Source organism: Coregonus clupeaformis, unplaced genomic scaffold (assembly GCF_020615455.1).
Source record: "Coregonus clupeaformis isolate EN_2021a unplaced genomic scaffold, ASM2061545v1 scaf0825, whole genome shotgun sequence".
Taxonomy (NCBI): Eukaryota; Metazoa; Chordata; class Actinopteri; order Salmoniformes; family Salmonidae; genus Coregonus; species Coregonus clupeaformis.
Genome location: NW_025534280.1, coordinates 205,001 through 212,500, shown reverse-complemented (window position 1 = coordinate 212,500; position 7,500 = coordinate 205,001). Strand labels below are relative to the sequence as shown.

Here is a 7,500-nt window from a genome sequence, read left to right as displayed (position 1 = left end):
AACAGGGAGGAGGGAGAGGGAGAGGGGGAGAGAGGGGGGAGGGAGAGAGCTAGTCATGTCACACCTGGCTCAGAACAGGGGAGGGAGGGAGAGGGAGAGGGGAGGGAGAGGGGGAGGGAGAGAGCTAGTCATGTCACACCTGGCTCAGAACGGGGGAGGGAGAGGGAGAGGGGGAGAGCTAGTCATGTCACACCTGGCTCAGAACAGGGGAGATGGAGGGGGAAGGGGGAAAGTTGAGGGGGAGGGAGAGGGAGAGGGGGAGGGAGAGGGAGAGGGAGGAGGGAGGGAGGGAGAGAGGGAGGTAATACATAATAATATAATAATATGCCATTTAGCAGACGCTTTTATCCAAAGCGACTTACAGTCATGCGTGCATACATTTTTGTGTATGGGTAGAGGGAGAGGGAGAGGTAGAGGGGGAGGGAGAGGGGAGGGAGAGGGGGAGGGGAGGGGGAGGTAGAGGGAGAGGGGGTGGGAGAGGTAGAGAGGGGGGAGGGGTGGGAGGGAGAGGGAGAGGGGACGGGAGGTAGAGGGGGAGGTAGAGGGAGAGGGAAGAGCTAGTCATGTCACAACTGGCTCAGAACAGGGGAGGGAGAGGGGGAGGGGAGGGGAGGTAGAGGGAGAGGGAGAGGAGAGGGGAGGGAGAGGAGAGGGAGAGGAGAGGGAGAGGGGGAGGGGAGGGAGAGAGAGAGGGGAGGGAGAGGGGGAGGGAGGTAGAGGGAGAGGGGGTGGGAGAGTAGAGAGGGGGAGGGTGGGAGGGAGAGGGGGAGGGAGAGGGGAGGTAGAGGGAGAGGGGGAGGGAGAGGTAGAGAGGGAGGTAGAGGGGGAGGGGGTGGGAGGGAGAAAGGGTAGAAGCGATGTGGGTAACTAATAACTACTACATCCTGGTGGAGAATAATAATCATCATAATAATACATTTTATTTGAAGCTCTTTTCACGACAACCAAAGTCATTATTACACAGCTATAAAATAAGTAATTATATAAACATGATGACAGACTAACCATCAAAACTATGAAATAACAAATATGGAATCATGTAGTAACCAAAAAAGTGTTAAACAAACCAGAATATATATTTTATATTTGAGATTCTTCAAAGTAGCCACCCTTTGCCTTGATGACAGCTTTGCACACTCTTGGCATTCTCTCAACCAGCTTCATGAGGAATGCTTTTCCAACAGTCTTGAAGGAGATCCCACATATGCTGAGCACTTGTTGGCTGCTTTTCCTTCACTCTGCGGTCCAACACATCCCAAACCATCTCAATTCGGTTGAGGTCCGGGGATTGTGGAGGCCAGGTCATCTGATGCAGCACTCCATCACTCTCCTTCTTGGTCAAATAGCCCTTACACAGCCTGGAGGTGTGTTGGGTCATTGTCCTGTTGAAAAACAAATGTTAGTCCCACTAAGCGCAAACCAGATGGGATGGCGTATCGCTGCAAAATGCTGTGGTAGCCATGCTGGTTAAGTGTGCCTTGAATTCTAAATAAATCACAGACTGGTGACACTGTCTGTGTTTCTTCAAGTGCAGTCCCCACACCATCACACCTCCTCCTCCAAGCTTCACGGTGGGAACCACACATGCGGAGATCATCCGTTCACCTACTCTGCGTCTCACAAAGACACGGCGGTTGGAACCAAAAATCTCCAATTTGGACTCCAGACCAAAGGACAAATTTCCACCGGTCTAATGTCCATTTCTCGTGTTTCTTGGCCCAAGCAAGTCTCTTCTTATTATTGGTGTCCTTTAGTAGTGGTTTCTTTGCAGCAATTCGACCATGAAGGCTTGATTCACACAGTCTCCCTCTGAACAGTTGATGTTGAGATGTGTCTGTTACTTGAACTCTGTGAAGCATTTATTTGGGCTGCAATTTCTGAGGCTGGTAACTCTAATGAACTTATCCTCTGCAGCAGAGGTAACTCTGGGTCTTCCATTCCTGTGGCGGTCCTCATTAGAGCCAGTTTCATCATAGCGCTTGATGGTGTTTGCGACTGTACTTGAAGAAACTTTCAAAGTTCTTGTCTTAAAGTAATGATGGACTGTCGTTTCTCTTTGCTTATTTGAGCTGTTCTTGCCATAATATGGACTTGGTCTTTTACCAAATAGGGCTATCTTCTGTATACCTTGTCACAACACAACTGATTGTCTCAAACGCATTAAGAAAGAAAGAAATTCTACAAATTAACTTTTAAGAAGGCACACCTGTTAATTAAAATGCATTCCAGGAGACTACCTCGTGAAGCTGGTTGAGAGAATGCCAAGAGTGTGCAAAGCTGTCATCAAGGCAAAGGGTGGCTATTTGAAGAATCTCAAATATAAAATATATTTTGATTTTTTTTACACTTTTGTGGTTACTACATGATTCCATATGTTTTATTTCATAGTTTTGATGTCTTCACTATTATTCTACAATGTAGAAAATAGTAAAAAATAAAGAAAAACCCTTCAATTGTCAAGGGTGTTGAAATGGTGTGGTGTGGAATCAGGCGCAGAAGCAGATGTACAGTCCAACAAGACTTTACTTGAGCAAAATAATCCAAAAGGCGGCCTGAGGCCAAACAGACGCACACAGGCGTCACACACGAGCACACAAAATACAGAGCGCAAAAACTCTCCTCAACCGAGGAGGAAGCTAATAGAACTGGCGTACCGAAAACACAGGTTACGCACAAACACCTGACACGAAACAATCACACACAACACTAGACAAACACAACGAGAAACTTATAGGACACTAATTACGTCAAAACAGAAACAGGTGTGTAAACAAACAGACAAAAGCAAACGAACATGAAACATCTAGCGGTGGCAGCTAGAATTCGGAGACGACCGAACGCCAGAGCCTGCCCGAACAAGGGAGAGAGGCAGCCTCGGCCGAAACCGTGACATCAATGAATAGGTGTTCTAAAACTTTTTGACCGGTAGTGTCAATGATGCAGACAATTACGTTGATGGAAGGTACAATCTATCTGCGCTATTAAAGTTGATCTAACCCCTGAGAATAAAAGAGGGAGTGGCAGAGTGGGTCTGGATGTGGATGTGAGCATAACAGTGAAATCTGAGTCCAAATTGACGGAGGATCTGACCAAGGGGTAGCATGTAAATACTAAACAGTAATGGACCCAACACTGAGCCTTGTGGGACACCTTGTGATACAGGGACTGGGGAAGGCTGTTGTCTATCAGATAGATATGAATGACCTGAGCTTTGTGGGACACCTTGTGATACAGGGACTGTAGTTGGGGAGGAAGGGGAGGTTTGAGGTAGGCCTGTAGTTGGGGAGGAAGGGGAGGTTTGAGGTAGGCCTGTAGTTGGTGAGGAAGGGGAGGTTTGAGGTAGGCCTGTAGTTGGTGAGGAAGGGGAGGTTTGGTGAGGAAGGGGAGGTTTGAGGTAGGCCTGTAGTTGGTGAGGAAGGGGAGGTTTGAGGTAGGCCTGTAGTTGGTGAGGAAGGGGAGGTTTGAGGTAGGCCTGTAGTTGGTGAGGAAGGGGAGGTTTGAGGTAGGCCTGTAGTTGGTGAGGAAGGGGAGGTTTGAGGTAGGCCTGTAGTTGGGGAGGTTTGAGGTAGGCCTGTAGTTGGGGAGGAAGGGGAGGTTTGAGGTAGGCCTGTAGTTGGGGGAGGAAGGGGAGGTTTGAGGTAGGCCTGTAGTTGGGGAGGTAGGGGAGGTTTGAGGTAGGCCTGTAGTTGGTGAGGAAGGGGAGGTTTGAGGTAGGCCTGTAGTTGGGGAGGTTTGAGGTAGGCCTGTAGTTGGTGAGGAAGGGGAGGTTTGAGGTAGGCCTGTAGTTGGTGAGGAAGGGGAGGTTTGAGGTAGGCCTGTAGTTGGGGAGGTTTGAGGTAGGCCTGTAGTTGGGGAGGAAGGGGAGGTTAGAGGTAGGCCTGTAGTTGGTGAGGAAGGGGAGGTTTGAGGTGGGCCTGTAGTTGGTGAGGAAGGGGAGGTTTGAGGAAGACCTGTAGTTGGGGAGGAAGGGGAGGTTTGAGGTAGGCCTGTAGTTGGTGAGGAAGGGGAGGTTTTAGGTAGGCCTGTAGTTGGTGAGGAAGGGGAGGTTTGAGGTAGGCCTGTAGTTGGTGAGGAAGGGGAGGTTTGAGGTAGGCCTGTAGTTGGTGAGGAAGGGGAGGTTTGCGTGTAGACCTGTAGTTGGTGAGGAAGGGGGAGGTTTGAGGTAGGCCTGTAGTTGGTGAGGAAGGGGAGGTTTGCAGTAGACCTGTAGTTGGTGAGGAAGGGGAGGTTTGAGGTAGGCCTGTAGTTGGGGAGGTTTGAGGTAGGCCTGTAGTTGGTGAGGAAGGGGAGGTTTGAGGTAGGCCTGTAGTTGGGGAGGAAGGAGAGGTTTGAGGTAGGCCTGTAGTTGGTGAGGAAGGGGAGGTTTGAGGTAGGCCTGTAGTTGGTGAGGAAGGGGAGGTTTGAGGTAGGCCTGTAGTTGGGGAGGAAGGGGAGGTTTGAGGTAGGCCTGTAGTTGGGGAGGTTTGAGGTAGGCCTGTAGTTGGGGAGGTTTGAGGTAGGCCTGTAGTTGGGGAGGAAGGGGAGGTTTGAGGAGGAAGGGGAGGTTTGAGGTAGGCCTGTAGTTGGTGAGGAAGGGGAGGTTTGAGGTAGGCCTGTAGTTGGTGAGGAAGGTGAGGTTTGAGGTAGGCCTGTAGTTGGGGAGGAAGGGGAGGTTTGAGGTAGGCCTGTAGTTGGGGAGGAAGGGGAGGTTTGGTGAGGAAGGGGAGGTTTGAGGTAGGCCTGTAGTTGGTGAGGAAGGGGAGGTTTGAGGTAGGCCTGTAGTTGGTGAGGAAGGGGGAGGTTTGAGGTAGGCCTGTAGTTGGGGGAGGAAGGGGAGGTTTGGTGAGGAAGGGAGGTTTGAGGTAGGCCTGTAGTTGGTGAGGAAGGTGAGGTTTGAGGGTAGGCCTGTAGTTGGTGAGGAAGGGGAGGTTTGAGGTAGGCCTGTAGTTGGTGAGAAGGGGAGGTTTGAGGTAGGCCTGTAGTTGGGGAGGTTTGAGGTAGGCCTGTAGTTGGTGAGGAAGGGGAGGTTTGAGGTAGGCCTGTAGTTGGTGAGGAAGGGAGGTTTGAGGTAGGCCTGTAGTTGGTGAGGAAGGGAGGTTTGAGGTAGGCCTGTAGTTGGGGAGGAAGGGGAGGTTTGAGGTAGGCCTGTAGTTGGGGAAGATCTCAGGGTCCAGGCCCTGTTTCTTCAGTATGGGAGTTATGGCCGCTGTTTTCAAAGAAGTAGGAACGATGCCAGATGTGAGGGATACATTTTACAATCTTGACCACCAGGGGGCAGAGAACAGGAGGCATGCTTTAACTAAGGCAGTGAGTATGGGGTCAAGGGAGCAGGTTGTGGTTTGGGGTTTAGAAAATACTTCAGTAGTGGTGGTTTCATTAACAAGGGAGATGACATGAAGTCTGTTCACAGATGGTGGGGTGTATATCTGGTCTCTCTCCCTCTCCCTCCCTCCCTCCCTCTCTCCCGCTCCCCTCCTCCCTCCCCTCCCTCCCTCCCTCCCTCCCTCTCCCTCCCTCCCTCCCTCCCTCCCTCCCTCCCTCCCTCCCTCCCTCCCTCTCCCTCCCTCCCTCTCTCCCTCTCTCCCTCCTCCCTCCCTCCCTCCCTCTCTCCCTCCCTCCCTCCCTCCCTCTCTCCCTCTCTCCCCTCTCCCCTCTCCCTCCCTCCCTCTCTCCCTCTCTCCCTCCCTCCCTCCCTCCCTCTCTCCCTCCCTCCCTCCCCCTCCCTCCCTCCTTCCCTCCTCTTTCTCTCTCCAGGCCCTCCATCGGCCCCCAGGAACCTGATCTCTCTCATTAACGAGACGGCTCTGTTCCTCACCTGGTCTCCGCCAAGCGACAGCGGTGGCAGGAAGGACCTCACCTATAACATCGTGTGCCATCGCTGCGGCAGGGGTGGCAGTGGCGCCTCCCGGTGGCGGGGAGGACTGTGAGCCGTGTGAGGCCGACCCTGCGCTTCGTACCAGGCCCCCTGGGCTCACCGGGACCTCCGTGGCCGTTCTGGATTTGGCGCCCCCACGCCAACTACACCTTCCACGTAGAGACTGTCAATGGAGTGTCTGGGCTGGGCCAGAACACCAGGCCCCTGGCTAACATCACTGTTACTACGGACCAGACTGGTGAGTACTGACCAGACCACCTGGTTAACATCACTGTTATTACTGACCAGACCACCTGGTTAACATCACTGTTATTACTGACCAGACCCCTGGTTAACATCACTGTTATTACTGACCAGACCACCTGGTTAACATCACTGTTATTACTGACCAGACCACCTGGTTAACATCACTGTTACTACTGACCAGACCACCTGGTTAACATCACTGTTACTACTGACCAGACCACCTGGTTAACATCACTGTTATTACTGACCAGACCCCTGGTTAACATCACTGTTATTACTGACCAGACCCCCTGGTTAACATCACTGTTACTACTGACCAGACCACCTGGTTAACATCACTGTTACTACTGACCAGACCACCTGGTTAACATCACTGTTATTACTGACCAGACCCCTGGTTAACATCACTGTTACTACGGACCAGACCCCTGGTTAACATCACTGTTATTACTGACCAGACCCCTGGTTAACATCACTGTTACTACGGACCAGACCCCTGGTTAACATCACTGTTACTACGGACCAGACCCCTGGTTAACATCACTGTTACTACGGACCAGACCCCTGGTTAACATCACTGTTACTACTGACCAGACCCCTGGTTAACATCACTGTTACTACCGACCAGACCCCTGGTTAACATCACTGTTACTACGGACCAGACCCGTGGTTAACATCACTGTTACTACTGACCAGACCACCTGGTTAACATCACTGTTATTACTGACCAGACCACCTGGTTAACATCACTGTTATTACTGACCAGACCACCTGGTTAACATCACTGTTATTACTGACCAGACCCCTGGTTAACATCACTGTTATTACTGACCAGACCACCTGGTTAACATCACTGTTATTACTGACCAGACCACCTGTTCTCTTCTCTTCTGCTCTGGTCTGATCTGATCTCCTCTCCTCTCCTCTCCTCTCCTCTCCCTCCCTCTCCCTCTCCCTCTCCTCTCTCTCCTCTCCTCTCCCTCCTCTCCTCTCCTCTCCTCTCCTCTCCCCTCCCTCCTCTCCTCTCCTCTCCTCTCCTCTCCTCTCTCTCTCTCCTCTCCTCTCTCTCTCCTCTCCCTCTCCTCTCCTCTCCTCTCCTCTCCTCTCCTCTCCTCTCCTCTCCTCTGGACATTAACCTGGCAGATGAGGATGTTGATGGGGGGGTGTGATTGTAATTGACACGTGTGTGTGTGGTGGCTCCTCTCTCCCTATAGATCTGGTCTGGGGGTCTGTGTGTGGTGGCTCCTCTCTCCCTATAGATCTGGTCTGGGGTCTGTGTGTGGTGGCTCCTCTCTCCCTATAGATCTGGTCTGGGGTCTGTGTGTGGCGGCTCCTCTCTCCCTATAGATCTGGTCTGGGGTCTGTGTGTGGTGGCTCCTCTCTCCCTATAGATCTGGTCT

The 7,500-nt window shown here is 51.9% G+C and overlaps 1 pseudogene; it reads left to right on the top strand.

Moving 5' to 3' along the window:
• LOC123481336 overlaps positions 1-7,500 on the top strand; it is a 45,729-nt pseudogene that overhangs the window by 5,881 nt on the left and 32,348 nt on the right.